This window comes from Cupressus sempervirens, chromosome 2, assembly GCF_028749045.1.
Source record: "Cupressus sempervirens isolate cs-2001-9-10 chromosome 2, ASM2874904v1, whole genome shotgun sequence".
In the NCBI taxonomy this organism is placed as follows: domain Eukaryota; kingdom Viridiplantae; phylum Streptophyta; class Pinopsida; order Cupressales; family Cupressaceae; genus Cupressus; species Cupressus sempervirens.
The window spans coordinates 558,252,147-558,269,911 of NC_143119.1; the positions used below are offsets into that span (position 1 = coordinate 558,252,147).

The 17,765-nt window shown below is 49.6% G+C and overlaps 1 pseudogene; it reads left to right on the plus strand.

Moving 5' to 3' along the window:
- Nucleotides 1-16,740: 16,740 nt before the first annotated feature.
- The window catches only part of LOC149573886 (18S ribosomal RNA), a 1,249-nt pseudogene continuing 224 nt past the window's right edge, over nt 16,741-17,765 (plus strand).

Below are 17,765 nucleotides of genomic sequence, written 5' to 3' on the forward strand. Positions count from 1 at the left end.
TCAAGTCACCTCGCCAAGTCGACCCTTGAAGTCCGTTCATCAAGTCACCCCACCAAGTACTCCCACCAAGTCGACTCTTTAAGTCAGTTCACAAAGTCACCCAACCAGGTCGGCCCACCAAGGACTCTCACCAAGTCGACTCTCTAAGTCTGTTCATCAGGTCACCCCACCGAGTACTCTCACCAAGTCAACTCTTTAGGTCCGTTCATCAAGTCACCCCGCAAAGTCAACCCTCTAAGTTCGTTCATCGAGTCACCCCACCAAGTCGACTCTTTAAGTACTTTCATCAAGTCACCCCACCAAGCCGACTCTTTAAGTCCGTTCATCAAGTCACCAGAACAACTACTCTCACCAAGTCGACTCTATAAGTCCGTTCATCTAGTCAGCCCACCAAGTACTCTCACCAAGTCGACTCTTTAAGTCCGTTCATCAGTTCACCCCGCCAAGTACTCTCACCAAGTCAACTCTTTACGTCCATTCATCAAGTCACCCTGCCAAGTCGACCCTTTAAGTCCGTTCATCAAGTCGCCCCGCCAAGTACTCTCACCAAGTCGACCCTTTAAGTCCTTTCATCAAGTCACCCCACCAAGTCGACTCTTGAAGTCCGTTCATCAAGTCACCAGAACAAGTAATCTAACCAAGTCGACTCTTTAAGTCCGTCCATAAAGTCACCCCACCAGGTCGGCCCACCAAGTACTCCCACCAAGCCGACTCTTTATGTTCGTTCATCAGTTCACCCCGCCAAGTACTCTCACCAAGTTGACTCTTTAAGTCTGCTCATCAAGTCGAGCCACCAGGTACTCTCACCAAGTCGACTCTTTGAGTCCGTTCATCAAGTCACCCCACCAAGTACTCTAACCAAGTCGATTCTTCAAGTGCGTTCATCAAGTCGCCCCACCAAGTACTCTCACCAAGTCGACTCTTTAAGTCCTTTCATCGAGTCACCCCGCCAAGTACTCTCACCAAGTCAACTCTTTAGGTCCGTTCATAGAGTCACCCCACCAAGTCGACCCTTCAAGTGCGTTCATCAAGTCACCCCGCCAGGTCCGCCCACCAAGTCGAATCTCTAAGTCTGTTCATCAAGTCACCGTCCCGATCTGGCCGAGCCGTTCTGGTCGAGCCATGCTGGCCGAGCCGATCTGGGCGAGCCGTTCTGGCCGACCTGATCTGGCCGAGCCGTTTTGGGCAAGCCATGCTGGCCGAGCCAATCTGGGTGAGCCATTCTGGCCGAGCCGATCTGGGCGACCCATTCTGGCTGAGCCGATCTGGGCGACCCGTTCTGGCCGAGTTGTTCTGGCCAGGCCATGCTGGCCGAGCTGATCTGGGCGAGCCGTTCTGGCCGAGCCATGCTGGCCGAGCCGATCTAGGCGAGCCGTTCTAGACGAGCCGATCTAGCCGAGCTCCAAAAACGGTGTCATGGATGGCTGTTTGGTCGCCTCTGTGCCAACTCGATCAGCACAACATTGGGAATGGTTCAATAGCGGTTGTCGTTCCAATGTGTCATCGGGATGTCTTGGAACGCGGCCTTTCAAGGGCAAGCTCAAGTCTAGCACTTGGATTGTGCTTCGTCACAAGTGAATGGGGAGATCTCTTTGTGAACGGCGACATGGCGATTGCAAGAGAAAATTGACTTAGTAGTCGGAGCATTGGCCTCGGGCCATTGTGACAGCCTTGCAATTTCTCTATAATTGCAACCTATGTTTGCGCAGTAGCAGAGTTTGCATGTAAGATTGGGCTTTGTTCTTGACGGTTCCAAGTACTCTCACCGAGTCACCAAGTCACCATGCTGGCCGAGCCGATCTGGGCGAGCCATGCTAGCCGAGCCAATCTGGGCGAGCCATGCTGGCCGACCCGATCTGGGCGAGCCATTCTTGCCGACCCGATCTGGCCGAGCTCCAAAAACAGTGTCGTGGATGGCTGTTTGGTCACATTTTTCATTGAATTGGATTTTTAAGGGAGTTGTCCGTGCTATCACAGATTTCTAATGCAGAGTGAGCCTCGCACTAATAGCTTATATAGGAGAGGTTGTTGCCGCGATCCTCTCCCATGCCCCTTTCATTGATTCAACATTGGTGTCTAGGCGGATCAGATTGTTGGGTTTTCAAATGGTGTATGCTGATGTTGAATAAATGAAAGGGGCATGAAGCGATCTCAGTGCTTTTCCTCGGCTCTTCTTTAGATCATGTTTTCCAATGACTCAATTTTGGAAAAGGTGAGGCAGCGGTTGCCGATCCATGGCGTGTGTTTTTGGTGGTTTTAAAACTTGATCTAAACGTGAGCCCTTGTCTAGCACTCTGGCATTGCTTGGTATAATGGAAATTTGCTATGGGTGCTCGGTGCTCTAGGAATTTTTCATGGTGTACTTATCGCGGCTACATGGGAGCTTTAATATCGAAAGCTCTTGGCGAAAAATGGTGGCTGAGCCATGCTGGCCGACCCGATCTGGCTCTCGTTTCTCACTCCATCAGCACAAATTTGGGAGTTGTTCGATAGCGGTTGTCGTTCAAATGTGTCATTGCGGTGATCTGGAGAGCGATGCTAAGTGCGGGAGCTTGCATCTAGCATTTGGGGATGTTTGTGCAAGCGAGCAGGGGAGCTTCTCTTATCAAAACCTCTCCATGGCCTTTGAATATAGACCCAGTGCCGACGATATCGATGGATACAAGCCTTGGATTATAAAATTGTTTAGCTAACATTGGTTTTTGTGAGAGATGGGTACAAAAGCACTTCCCGATCGATACGCGGGAGTTCCCTAAGATCGCCTCTGTGCCAACTCGATCGGCACAACATTGGGAATGGTTCGACAGCGGTTGTCGTTCCAATGTGTCATCGAGATGTCTTGGAACGCGGCCTTTCAAGGGCGAGCTCGCGTCTAGCACTTGGATTGTGCGTCGTCACAAGTGAATGGGGAGATCTCTCTGTGAACGGCGGCATGGCGATTGCAAGAGAAAATTGACTTAGTAGTCGGAGCATTGGCCTCGGGCCATTGTGACGGCCTTGCAATTTCTGTATAATTGCAAGCTATGTTTGCGCAGTAGCAGAGTTTGCATGTTAGATTGGCCTTTGTTCTTGACAGTTCGAAGTACGTACTCTCACCGAGTCAGCAAGTCACCATGCTGGCCGAGCCGATCTGGGCGAGCCATTCTGGCCGTGCCGATCTGGGCGAGCTCCAAAAATGGTGTCGTGGATGGCTGTTTGGTCACATTTTTCATTGAATTGTATTTTTAAGGGAGTTGTCCGCGCTATCGCGGATTTCTAATGCAGAGCGAGCCTCGCACTAATAGCTTATATAGGAGAGGTTGTTGCCGCGAGCCTCTCCCATGCCCCTTTCATTGATTCAACATTGGTGTCTAGGCGGATCGGATTGTTGGGTTTTCAAACGGTGTATGCTGATGTTGAATGAATGAAAGGGGCATGAAGTGATCTCAGTGCTTTTCCTTGGCTCTTCTTTAGATCATGTTTTCCAATGACTCAATTTTGGAAAAGGTGAGGCAGTGGTTGTCGATCCATGGCGTGTCTTTTTGGTGATTTTAAAACTTGATCTAAACGTGAGCCCTTGTCTAGCACTCCGGTGTTGCTTGGTATAATGGCAATTTGCTATGGGTGCTCGGCGCTCTAGCAATTTTGTCATGGTGTACTTATTGCTGCTACATGGGAGTTTTAATATCAAAAGCTGTCGGCGAAAAATGGTGGCCGAGCCATGCTGGCCGACCCGATCTGGCTCTTCTTTCTCACTCCATCGGCACAAATTTGAGAGTTGTTCGACAGCGGTTATCGTTCCAATGTGTCATTGCGGTGATCTGGAGAGCGATGCTAAGGGCGGGAGCTTGCGTCTAGCATTTGGGGATGTTTGTGCAAACGAGCAGGGGAGCTTCTCTTATCGGAACCTCTCCGTGGCCTTTGAATATAGACCCAGTGCCGATGATATCGATGGATATGAGCCTTGGATTCTAAAATTGTTCAGCTAACATTGGTTTTTGTGAGAGATGGGTACAAAAGCACTTCCCGATCGATTCGCGGGAGCTCCCTAAGATCGCCTCTATGCCAACTCGATCGGCACAACATTGGGAATGGTTCGACAGCGGTTGTCGTTCCAATGTGTCATCGGGATGTCTTGGAACGCTGCCTTTCAATGGCGAGATCGCTTAGCACTTGGATTGTGCATCGTCACAAGTGAATGGGGAGATCTCTCTGTGAACGGTGGCATGGTGATTGCAAGAGAAAATTGACTTAGTAGTCGGAGCATTGGCCTCGGGCCATTGTGACGGCCTTGCAATTTCTCTATAATTGCAACCTATGTTTGCACAGTAGCAGAGTTTGCATGTAAGATTGGCCTTTGTTCTTGATAGTTCCAGGAGATAACCTCCGAAACTTTTGGATTGGGCCCCTTCAAGGTGAAATTCATCAAGTTAATCGGATGAGCTCGATGACCATTTCACTCCCTTGGCTCCATGAATTCAAATCCCATCCAGCTGTCGTGAAGCCATCTCGATTTTGCTATGCGAGGGCTCTCTCCCAAGAGTCATTCTCTTTGCAACAACTTCTTTGGCAAAAAAATTTTGGAATGGTTCGGCAGCGGTTGTCATTCCAATGGTGCCATTGTGGTGGTTGCCTGTGTAGCAATCTAAAGGGCGAGTCGTCATCTAGTAGTTGGGCTGCGCATCACAGGTGACAAGGGAGCCTTTGTAATCGGAAGCTCCCCGTGACCATTCGATGAGAAGAGCCATTGCTTGTGTGAGCAAGGACGAATGCAGCCTTGGATTCCAAAGGAAATCAACAACATCGGATCTATATATAAGAGCGGAATGAAGTAGCAGCCCATTTGCCATGCGCGGCTCCCCAAAGTTGCTCATCTTTCTCACTCCATCGGCACAAATTCAGGAGTTGTTCGACAGCGGTTGTCGTTCCAATGTGTCATTGCGGCGATCTGGAGAGCGATGCTAAGAGCGGGAGCTTGTGTCTAGCATTTGAGATGTTTGTGCGAGCGAGTAGGGGAGCTTCTCTTATGGGAACCTCTCCATGGCCTTTTGAATATATAGACCCAGTGCCGACGATATCGATGGATACGAGCCTTGGATTCTAAATTTGTTCATAGCTAAGATTGGTTTTTGTGAGAGATGGGTACGAAAGCACATCCCGATTGCTACACGGGAGCTCCCTAAGGTCGCCTCTGTTCCAACTCGATCGGCACAACATTGGGAATGGTTCGATAGTGGTTGTCGTTCCAATGTGTCATCAGGGGATGTCTCGGAAAGTGGCCTGGCCTTTCAAGGGCGAGCTCGCGTCTATCACTTGGATTGTGCATCGCGTCACAAGTGAATGGGGAGATCTCTCTGTGAACGGCGGCATGGTGATTGCAAGAGAAAATTGACTTAGTCAGAGCATTGGCCTCGGGCCACTGTGATGGCCTGGAAATTTCTCTTTAATTGCAACCTATGTTTGCGCAGTAGCAGAGTTTGCAAGTAAGACGGTCCTTGTTCTTGAGAGTTCCAGGAGATGACCTTCGGAACTTTTGGATTGGGCCCCTTCAAGGTGAAATTCATCTAGTTGATCGGATGAGCTCGATGACCATTTCAGTCCCTTGGCTCCATGAATTCACATCTCCTAACTGATGATAATCTTTTGCTCCTTAGACAACCTCATAATAAATTGGGTCGTGGATGGCTGTTTGGTCAAAATTTTCAACGATTTGGATTTTTATGGCGGATGTCGGCATGTTCGCTAATTTCTAATGCAGAGCGAGCCTCGCACTAATAGCTTATATAGGAGAGGTTGTTGCCATGAACCTCTCCCGTGCCCCTCTCATTGATTCAACGGTGGTGTCAAGGTGGATGGAAATGTCAGATTTTGAAATGGTGGACGCCGACGTTGAATCAATTGGAGGGGCATGAAGCCAACCCTCGAGGTGCTATTCCTCGACTCTCCATTAGATCATGTTTTCTTGTCACTCAGCTGACGCAATTTTGGAAAGCAGTTGGGCTGCGCATCACGAGTGACAAGGGAGCCTTAGTGATCGAAAGCTCCCCGTGGCCATTCGATGAGAAGAGCCATTGCTTGTGTGAGCAAGGACAAATGAAGCCTCAGATTCCAAATGAAATCAACGACATCGGATCTATATATAAGAGCGGAATGAAGCAGCAGCCCGTTTGCGATGCGCGGCTACCCAAAGTTGCTATTCTTTCTCACTCCATCAGGGCACAAATGCGGGAGTTGTTCGACGGGCGGTCGTCGTTCCAATGGTGTCATTGCAGCAAAATTTGTTCACAGCTAAGATTGGTTTTTGTGAGAGATGGGTATGAAAGCACATCCCGATTGCTACGCGGGAGCTCCTTAAGGTCGCCTCTGTGCCAACTCAATCGGCACAACATTGGGAATGGTTCGACAGCGGTTGTTGTTCCAATGTATCATCGGGGGATGTCTTGGAAAGTGGTCTTTCTTTCAAGGGCGAGCTCGCGTCTAGCACTTGGGTTGTGCGTCGCGTCACAAGTGAATGGGGGATGTCTTGGAAAGTGGTCTTTCTTTCAAGGGCGAGCTCGCGTCTAGCACTTGGATTGTGCGTTGCATCACAAGTGAATGGGTAGATATCTCTGTGAACGGCGGCATGGTGATTGCAAGAGAAAATTGACTTAGTCAGAGCCATTGGCCTTGGGCCATTGTGACGGCCTCGCAATTTCTCTTTAATTGCAACCTATGTTTGCGCAGTAGCAGAGTTTGCATGTAAGATGGGCCTTGTTCTTGAGAGTTCCAGGAGATGACCTCTGGAACTTTTGGATTGGGCCCCTTCAAGGTGAAATTCATCCAGTTGATCAGATGAGCTCGATGACCATTTCAGTCCCTCGGCTCCATGAACTCACATCTCGTAACCGATGACAATCTTTTGCTCCTCTGCCGACCTCATAAAGAATTGGGTCGTGAATGGCTATTTGGTAGGAATTTTAAAGGATGTGCTATTCCTCGACTCTCCTTTAGATCATGTTTTCTTCTCACTCAAATGGCGCAATTTCAGAAAAAGGTTTGGCAGCGGTTGCCATCCCTCACCGCGTCTACTTGGTGATTTTAAAACTCGATCTAAAACGGGAGCCCTCGCCTAACACCTCCGTCCGGTGTTGCTCGAGTATTGCATAAAATTATGCCAATGGCGCGAATCCCCCAATGAATGCCTACGCTTGGACCCTCTCTTAGATCACCTTCTTCGATCACTCGACCGACGCAACTACGGAAGAGACTTTGCAGCGGTTGCCATTCTACAGCGCGTCTGTTCAGCGATTTCGAAGTTGATCTAATGGCGAGCCCTTGTCTCTAGCCATGAGGTGGGTGCTTGGCGCTCTAGCAAAATTTTTTGCATGCCTATCACGGCTACAATGGGAGAGGTGGTTGCCACGAGCCTCTCCTGTGCCCCCCTCATTGATTCAACGCCACTGTCAGGGCGGATGGATATGTCAGATTTTGAAACGGTGGACACCGACGTTGAATCAATTAGAGGGGCATGAAGCCCACCCTCGAGGGTGCTATTCCTGGACTCTCCTTTAGATCACGTTTTCTTGTCACTCAGCTGGCGCAATTTCGAAAAAAGGTTTAGCAGCGGTTGCCAGCCCTCACCGCGTCTACTTGGTGATTTTAAAACTCGATCTAAAATAGGAGCCCTCGTCTAGCACCTCCGTCTAGTGTTGCTCGGGTATTGCATAAATTTATGCCATCGGCGCGAATCCCCCAACGAATGCCTACACTTGGACCCTCTCTTAGATCACCTTCTTTGATCACTCGACCGACGCAACTACGGAAGAGACTTGGCAGCGGTTGCCATTCTACAGCACGTCTGTTCAGCGATTTCGAAGTTGATCTAATGGCGAGCCCTTGTCTCTAGCCATGAGGTGGGTGCTTGGCGCTCTAGCAAAATTTTTTGCATGCCTATCGTGGCTACAATGAGAGAGGTGGTTGCCGCGAGCCTCTCCCGTGCTCCCCTCATTGATTAACCGCCGCTGTCAGGGCGGATGGATATGTCAGATTTTGAAACGGTGGACGCCGACGTTGAATCAATTAGAGGGGCATGAAGCCCACCCTCAAGGGTGCTATTCCTGGACTCTCCTTTAGATCATGTTTTCTTGTCACTCAGTTGGCGCAATTTCGGAAAAAGGTTTGGTAGCGGTTGCCAGCCCTCACCGCGTCTACTTGGTGATTTTAAAACTCGATCTAAAACGGGAGCCCTCGTCTAGCACCTCCATCCGGTGTTGCTCGGGTATTGCATAAATTTATGCCATCGGCGTGAATCCCCCAATGAATGCCTACACTCTTGGACCCTCTCTTAGATCACCTTCTTCGATCACTCGACCGACGCAACTACGGAAGAGACTTGGTAGCGGTTTCCATTCTACAGCGTGTCTGTTCAGCGATTTCAAAGTTGTTCTAATGGCGAGCGCTTGTCTCTAGCCATGAGGTGGGTGCTTGGCGCTCTAGTAAAATTTTTTGCGTGCCTATCGCGGCTATAAGGGGAGAGGTGGTTGCTGCGAGCCTCTCCCGTGCCCCCCCTCATTGATTCAACGCCGCTGTCAGGGCGGATGGATATGTCAAATTTTGAAACGGTGGACATCGACGTTGAATCAATTAGAGGGGCATGAAAGCCCACCCTCGAGGGTGCTATTCCTGGACTCTCCTTCAGATCATGTTTTCTTGTCACTCAGCTGGCGCAATTTCGAAAAAAGGTTTGGTAGCGGTTGCCAGCCCTCACCGCGTCTACTTGGTGATTTTAAAACTCGATCTAAAACGGGAGCCCTCGTCTAGCACCTCCATCCGGTGTTGCTCGGGTATTGCAAAAATTTATGCCATCGGCGCGAATCCCCCAATGAATGCCTACGCTTGGACCCTCTCTTAGATCACCTTCTTCGATCACTCGACCGACGCAACTGCGGAAGAAACTTGGCAGCGGTTGCCATTCTACAGCGCATCTGTTCAGCAATTTCGAAGCTGATCTAATGGCGAGCCCTTGTCTCTAGCCATGAGGTGGGTGCTTGGCACTCTAGCAAAATTTTTTTGCGTGCCTATAATGGCTACAAGGGGAGAGGTGGTTGCCGCGAGCCTCTCCCATGCCCCCCTCACTGATTCAACACTGCTGTCAGGGCGGATGGATATGTCAGATTTTGAAATGGTGGACGCCGACGTTGAATCAATTAGAGGGGCATGAAGCCCAGCCTCGAGGGTGCTATTCCTGGACTCTCCTTTAGATCATGTTTTCTTGCCACTCAGCTACCGCAATTTTGGAAAAAGGTTTGGCAGCGGTTGCCAGCCCTCACCACGTCTACTTGGTGATTTTAAAACTCGATCTAAAACGGGAGCCCTCGTCTAGCACCTCCGTCCGGTGTTGCTCGGGTATTGCATAAATTTATGCCATCGGCGTGAATCTCCCAATGAATGCCTATGCTTGGACCCTCTCTTAGATCACCTTCTTCGATCACTCGATCGACGCAACTACGGAAGAGACTTGGCAGTGGTTACCATTCTACAGCGCGTCTGTTCAGCGATTTCGAAGTTGATCTAATGGCGAGCCCTTGTCTCTAGCCATGAGGTGGGTGCTTGGCGCTCTAGCAAAATTTTTTGCGTGCCTATCGCAGCTACAATAGGAGATGTGGTTGCCGTGAGCCTCTCTCGTGCCCCCCTCATTGATTCAACGCCGCTATCAGGGCGGATGGATATGTCAGATTTTGAAATGGTGGACACCGACGTTGAATCAATTAGAGGGGCATGAAGCCCACCCTTGAGGGTGCTATTCCCTGACTCTCCTTTAGATCATGTTTTCTTGTCACTCAGCTGGCGCAATTTTGGAAAAAGGTTTGGCAGTGGTTGCCAGCCCTTACCGCATCTACTTGGTGATTTTAAAACTTGATCTAAAACGGGAGCCCTCGTCTAGCACCTCCGTACGGTGTTGCTTGGGTATTGCATAATTTTTTGCTATCGGCGCGAATCTCCCAACGAATCCCTAGCCTTGGACTCTCTCTTAGATCACCTTCTTCGATCACTCGACCGACGCAATTACGGAAGAGGCTTGGCAGTGGTTGCCATTCCACAGTGCATCTGTTCAGCGATTTCGAAGTTGATCTACTAATGGCGAGCCCTTGTCTAGCCATGAGGTGGGTGCTTGGGGCTCTAGTAATTTTTTGTGTGCCTATCGCGGATTACAATGGGAGCTTTGATAACAAAAGTTCTCGGTGACCCTCCCCAATAGAAATTAGTGCTGGTGTTCGCGAAAGACACGTTATTCAGATTTTTGGAATATTGGCACCAGCATCATTTCTATTGGGAGGGCCGTGAAGCCATCTCGATTTTGCTATGCGAGGGCTCTCTCCCCAGAGTCATTCTCTACGCAACAAGTTCTTTGGCACAAAATTTTCAGAACGGTTCGGCAGCAGTTGTCATTCCAATGGTGCCATTGTGGTGGTTGCTTGGGCAGCGATCTGAAGGGTGACCCGTCGTCTAGCAGTTGGCCTGCGCATCACGAGTGACAAGGGAGCCTTTGTTATTGGAAGCTCCCCGTGGCCATTCGATTAGAAGAGCCATTGCACAGCCCATTTTCTATGTGCGGCTCCCTAAAGTTGCTCTTCTTTCTCACTCCATTACCACAATTTTGGGAGTTGTTCGACAGTGGTTGTCATTCCAATGTGTCATTGCGGTGATCTGGAGAGTGATGCTAAGGGCGGGAGCTTGTGTCTAGAATTTGGGATATGTTTGTGCGAGCGAGCAGGGGAGGTTCTCTTATCGGAACCTCTTCGTGGCCTTTGAATATATAGACCCAGTGCCGATGATATCGATGGATGCGAGCCCTTGGATTCCAAATTTGTCCACAGCTAACATTGGTTTTTGTGAGAGATGGGCATGAAAGCACATCCCGATTGCTACGCGGGAGCTCCCTAAGGTTGCCTCTGTGCCAACTCGATCGGCACAACATTGGGAGTGGTTCGACAGCGGTTGACGTTCCAATGTGTCATCGGGGGATGTCTTGGAAAGTGGTCTTTCTTTCAAGGGCGGTCTCGCATCTAGACCTTGGATTGTGCGTCGCGTCACAAGTGAATGGGGAGATCTCTCTGTGAACGGCGGCATGGTGATTGCAAGAGAAAATTGACTTAGTCGAAGCCATTGGCCTCGGGCCATTGTGACGGCCTCACAATTTCTCTTTAAGTGCAACCTATGTTTGCGCAGTAGCAGAGTTTGCATGTAAGATGGTCCTTGTTCTCGAGAGTTCAAAAAGATGACCTCCAGAACTTTCAGATTGGGCCCCTTCAAGGTGAAATTCATCCAGTTGATCAGATGAGCTCGATGACCATTTCAGTCCCTCGGTTCCATGAACTCACATCTCCTAACCGATGACAATCTTTTTCTCCTCTGCCGACCTCATAAAAAATTGGGTCATGAATGGCTGTTTGGTAGGAATTTTAAAGGATTTGGATTTTTAAGGCGGATGTCGGTGTGTTCACTAATTTCTAATGCAGAGCGAGCCTTGCACTAATAGCTTATATAGGAGAGGTGGTTGCCGCGAGCCTCTCTCGTGCCCCTCTCATTGATTCAACGTCGGTGTCAAGGCGGATGGATATATCAAATTTTGAAACGGTGGACGCCGACGTTGAATCAATTAGAGGGGCATGAAGCCCACCCTAGATGTGCTATTCCTCAACTCTCCTTTAGATCATGTTTTCTTCTCACTCAGCTGGTGCAATTTTGGAAAAAGGTTTGGCAGCGGTTGCCATCCCTCACCGCGTCTACTTGGTGATTTTAAAACTCGATCTAAAACGGGAGCCCTCGCCTAGCACCTCCGTCCGGTGTTGCTCGGGTATTGCATAAAATTATGCCAACGGCGCGAATCCCCCAATGAATGCCTACGCTTGGACCCTCTCTTAGATCACCTTCTTCGATCACTCGACCGACGTAACTACGGAAGAGACTTGGCAGCGGTTGCCATTCTACAACGCGTCTATTCAGCGATTTTCAAGTTGATCTAATGGCGAGCCCTTGTCTCTAGCCATGAGGTGGGTGCTTGGCGCTCTAGCAAAATTTTTTGCATGCCTATCACGGCTACAATGGGAGAGGTGGTTGGCGTGAGCCTCTCCCGTGCCCCCCTCATTGATTCAACGCCGTTGTCAGGGTGGATGGATATGTCAAATTTTGAAACGGTGGACGCCGACATTGAATCAATTAGAGGGGCATGAAGCCCACCCTCGAGGGTGCTATTCCTGGACTCTCCTTTAGATCACGTTTTCTTGTCACTCAGCTGGCGCAATTTTGGAAAAAGGTTTGGCAGTGGTTGCCAGCCCTCACCGCATCTACTTGGTGATTTTAAAACTCGATCTAAAATGGGAGCCCTTGTCTAGCACCTCCGTCCGATGTTGCTCGGGTATTGCATAAATTTATTCCATCGGCGCGAATCCCCCAAGGAATGCCTACGCTTGGACCCTCTCTTAGATCACCTTCTTCGATCACTCGACCGACGCAACTACGGAAGAGACTTGGCAACGGTTGCCATTCTACACTGCGTCTGTTCAGCGATTTCGAAGTTGATCTAATGGCGAGCCCTTGTCTCTAGCCATGAGGTGGGTGCTTGGCACTCTATCAAAATTTTTTGCGTGCCTATCACGGCTACAATGAGAGAGGTGGTTGCCGCGAGCCTCTCCCATGCCCCCCCTCATTGATTCAATGCCGCTATCAGGGCGGATGGAAATGTCAGATTTTTAAATGGTGGACGCCGACGTTGAATCAATTAGAGGGGCATGAAGCCCAACCTCGAGGGTGCTATTCCTGGACTCTCCTTTAGATCATGTTTTCTTGTCACTCAGCTGGCGCAATTTTGGAAAAAGGTTTGGCAGCGGTTGCCAGCCCCTCACTGCGTCTACTCGGTGATTTTAAAACTCGATCTAAAACGGGAGCCCTCGTCTTGCACCTCCGTCCGGTGTTGCTCGGGTATTGCACAAATTTTTTCCATCGGCGCGAATCCCCCAACGAATGCCTACATGCTTGGACCCTCTCTTAGATCACCTTATTCGATCAGTCAACCGACACAATTACGGAAGAGACTTGGTAGCGGTTGCCATTCTACATCGCGTCCGTTCTGCAATTTCGAAGTTGATCTAATGGCGAGCCCTTGTCGATAGCCATGAGGTTGGTACTTGGTGCTCTAGCAATATTTTTTGCGAGCCTATCGCGGCTAAAATGGGGGAGGTGGTTGCCGCGAGCCTCTCCCGTGCCCAGCTCATTGATTCAAAGCTTCTATTAGGGCGGATGGATATGTCAGATTTTGAAACGGTGGATGCCGACGTTGAATCAATTAGAGGGGCATGAAGCCCACCCTCGAGGGTGCTATTCCTGGACTCTCCTTTAGATCATATTTTCTTGTCACTCAGCTGGCGCAATTTCGGAAAAAGGTTTGGCAGCGATTGCCAACCCTCACCACGTCTCCTTGGTGATTTTAAAACTCGATCTAAAATGGGAGCCCTCATCTAGCACCTTCGTCCGGTGTTTCTCGAGTATTGCATAAATTTATGCCATCGGCGCGAATCCCCCAACGAATGCCTATGCTTGGACCCTCTCTTAGATCACCTTGTTTGATCACTCAATCGACGAGACTACAGAAGAGACTTGGCAGCGGTTGCCATTCTACAGCGCATCTGTTCAGCGATTTCGAAGTTGATCTAATGGCGAGCCCTTGTCTCTAGCCATGAGGTGGGTGCTTGGTGCTCTAGCAAAATTTTTTGCGTGCCTATCGTGGCTACAACGGGAGAGGTGGTTGCCGTGAGCCTCTCCCGTGCCCCCCTCATTGATTCAACGCTGCTGTCAGGGCGGATGGATATGTCAAATTTTGAAATGGTGGACGCCGACGTTGAATCAATTAGAGGGGCATGAAGCCCACCCTCGAGGGTGCTATTCCTAGACTCTCCTTTAGATCATGATTTCTTGTCACTCAGATGGCACAATTTTGAAAAAAGGTTTGGCAGCGGTTGCCAGCCCTCACCACGTCTACTCGGTGATTTTAAAACTCGATCTAAAACAGGAGCCCTCGTCTAGCACCTCCGTCCGGTGTTGCTCGGGTATTGCATAAATTTATGCCATCGGTGCGAATCCCCCGACGAATGCCTACACTTGGACCCTCTCTTAGATCACCTTCTTCGATCACTCGACCGACGCAACTACGGAAGAGACTTGGCAGCGGTTGCCATTCTACAGCGCGTCTGTTCAGCGATTTCGAAGTTGATCTAATGGCGAGCCCTTGTCTCTGGCCATGAGGTGGGTGCTTGGTGCTCTAGCAAAATTTTTTGCGTGCCTATCGCGTAAAGCATGTTTTCTAGTCACTCAGCTGGCGCAATTTCAGAAAAAGGTTTGGCAGCGGTTGCCAACCCTCACCGCATCTTCTTGGTGATTTTAAAACTCGATCTAAAATGGGAGCCCTCGTCTAGCGGCTCTGTGCCACCTCGATCGGCACAACATTGGGAAATGGTTCGACAGCGGTTGTCGTTCCAATGTGTCATCGGGGGATGCCTTGGAAAGTGGCCTTTCAAGGGTGAGCTCACGTCTAGCCCTTGGATTGTGCGTCGCATCACAAGTGAATGGGGAGATCTCTCTGTGAATGTAGGCATGGTGATTGCAAGAGAAAATTGACTTAGTCAGAGCATTGGCCTCGGACCATTGTGATGGCCTTGCAATTTCTCTTTAATTGCAACCTATGTTTGCACAGTAGCAGAGTTTGCATGTAAGATGGGCCTTGTTCTTGAGAGTTCTAGGAGATGACCTTCGGAACTTTTGGATTGGGCCCCTTCAAGGTGAAATTCATCAAGCTGATCGGATGAAGCTCGATGTGCTTGTATCTATTCCGAGACGGTAATGATGGTCATTAATCTGTGGCGGTGAGTATTATCCCATTCGGTAATCACAATGGCGGAGCTGGTGGGAAGTACTTGTCGCTTTGTTTTGATGGATATACCCTATATGTAGGTGTCTGCACGTCTTGCAACACACTACACATTTGGTGTTCGATTCTAAGATGCACTTGTTGCTGAGTGTGTATGGAGTTGTATCTTTTAGCCAAGGGCTCTGTCTCATTGGCACGTTCTATCATTGCATTTTTATCCTGCCCGGACGGCAAGAAGGAAAGAGATGGTTGCACGGGTGCATTGCTCGACTTCCCTAATTTCATCAAGGGTCCACTCTCCACCCTAAGTTTTTTGCCGATCGGTAGAGCCTTGGGATTGAGAGGGGGGCCGACGAAAGGTTTGGTTGCCGCATAATTTATTCGCTAGTGCATTCTCGATGTGTGCTCGCCTCTTCACTGTCTCATCCCACAGAAGTGCATGGCACTGTCGTGACAACCTTTGTGGTCCGGGCCAGTAGAAGCGTAGAGTATTACCGATAATTTTTGTTTGGATGCGGAAACTCTCCATGCCCTGTCTTGCCCTGTGCGATCCGAACGGCTGCGGCTCGTGGGTTCTGCGGGAGATACTCTTCTTCAGCTCCCCCCTAAAGAGAGCGTTCGGTGTTTGCATTGTGTGGACAAAAAGCCCAAGGCGTTTCATCTCTCCCTTCAGATGCAAAATTTTGGGAGGGCTTGTCGAAGTATGGCTATTTGTACGGGGTGCACCAAAAAGCGTGTAGGGGGCATATGCCTGGGAAATGGATGTCTCTGAGTGTCATTACTCGGTCGCGTGCGTGGTGTACATCTTTGCATTACGACCCTACTGCGAGCATTTGTGATTCGAGCATTTTGGGGGAACGGGTTTCGTACGAGATGTTCTTCTCAGGCTCCTGCGAACCAGAGTGCTCGTATTTGCAATGCTCTGACAAGTGCAGGCCCAACGTGTCTGTCTAGGGGAAGAAATCGCACAAATGCTTTTTGCCGAGATGTGGGTGCTCGCGGGTGGTTCCTTCGCGGTGCCAGTTCTTCGGTATGTGCATGTGCATGAGATTAAAGCTTGTCCGACAACGCTAGTGTGAGTATTCAGCCGTAGGAACTTTTCTGTACCTGCGCTGGCAGATCACGTGTCATGGGGAACGGTTAGCGAGGCTGTGCTGGGAAAGGAGATATTTGCCAGAGATATTTGACATGTCCGTGTATGCGGGCGGGCTCTCATCACCTATAAATGTGCGGAGGGGGTGTTTTTATACACGATCCCCTCGAGCGGCCTTATAATTGAGGTGGTCGCGTGCACAATGATGCCCCCGCCAATCGCATAACCAGCCATGTTTTTGACTCGCACGACCCTTCACCCTTCAGCATGGTGGTCTCCGTTGGCACTTCGGCAACTAGCTCTTCATCATGGGAAAACGTTTGTTGCCATCGAGAAGGATTTTGTCTGTGCGGGTGCACCTCAACAGGCGTGTAGGAGGCATATGCCTGGGAAATGGATGTCTCTGAGTGGCCTTACAATTGAGGTGGCTACGTGCGCGGTGCATCTCGTACAGACTCAAGGCTTCTTTTTGAGTAGTGGCAACAGTGAGTTCGAGGGTAAAGGGTTTCGTACGGGATGTTCTTCCCAGGTGCTTGTGAACTGAGGCTCCCTGTTTGGCCCTCTCCGGTCGATGATGGGACACTTTCCTCTTGTACGAAATCTTTTAGCATTGCGAGTCCTGCATGTGTTGTGAACGTCATTCTTGTTGCTTGGTCGACGGATTATGTTTGGATGCATGACAGAGCGAATGCAAATTTCAGTTTCCCATCGTGGTGGGCATCCCCTGGCTGTAGCAGGTCTTGGGGGTCCCCTCGTTGTTAGAAGCTACGTGGTCGATCCTGCCAGTAGTCATATGCTTGTCTCAAAGATTAAGCCATGCATGTCTAAGTATGAACTATTTCAGACTGTGAAACTGCGGATGGCTCATTAAATCAGTTATAGTTTCTTTGATGGTCCCTTCTACCGGCGGCGTGTTCTTGGCCTTAATTGGCTGGGTCGCGGTTTCGGCACCGTTACTTTGAAAAAATTAGAGTGCTCAAAGCAAGCCTACGCTCTGAATACATTAGCATGGAATGACGCGATAGGAGTCTGGTCCTGTTCCGTTGGCCTTCAGGACCGGAGTAATGATTAATAGGGACTGTCGGGGGCATTCGTATTTCATTGTCCGAGGTGAAATTCTTGGATTTATGGAAGACGAACCACTGGGAAAGCATTTGCCAAGGATGTTTTCATTAATCAAGAATGAAAGTTGGGGGCTCGAAGACGATCAGATACCGTCCTAGTCTCAACCATAAACGATGCCGACCAGGGATCGACGGATGTTGCTCTAAGGACTCCGCTAGCACCTTCTGAGAAATCAGAGTGTTTGGGTTCCGGGGGGAGTATGGTCGCAAGGCTGAAACTTAAAGGAATTGATGGAAGGGCACCACCAGGAGTGGAGCTTGTGGCTTAATTTGACTCAACACGGGGAAACTTACCAGGTCCATACATAGTAAGGATTGACAGATTGAGAGCTCTTTCTTGATTCTATGGGTGGTGGTGCATGGCCGTTCTTATTTGGTGGAGCGATTTGTCTAGTTAATTCCGTTAACGAATGAGACCTCAGCCTACTAAATAGCTACGCGAAGGTTCCCCTTCGCAGCCAGCTTCTTAGAGGGACTATGGCCTCCTAGGCCATGGAAGTTTGAGGCAATAATAGGTCTATGATGCCCTTAGATGTTCTGGGCCGCACGCACGCTACACTGATGCAACCAACGAGTTACTCTCCCTGGCCTGAAAGGTTTGGGAAATCTTGCCAAATTGCATTGTGATGGGGATAGATCATTGCAATTATTGATCTTCAACGAGGAA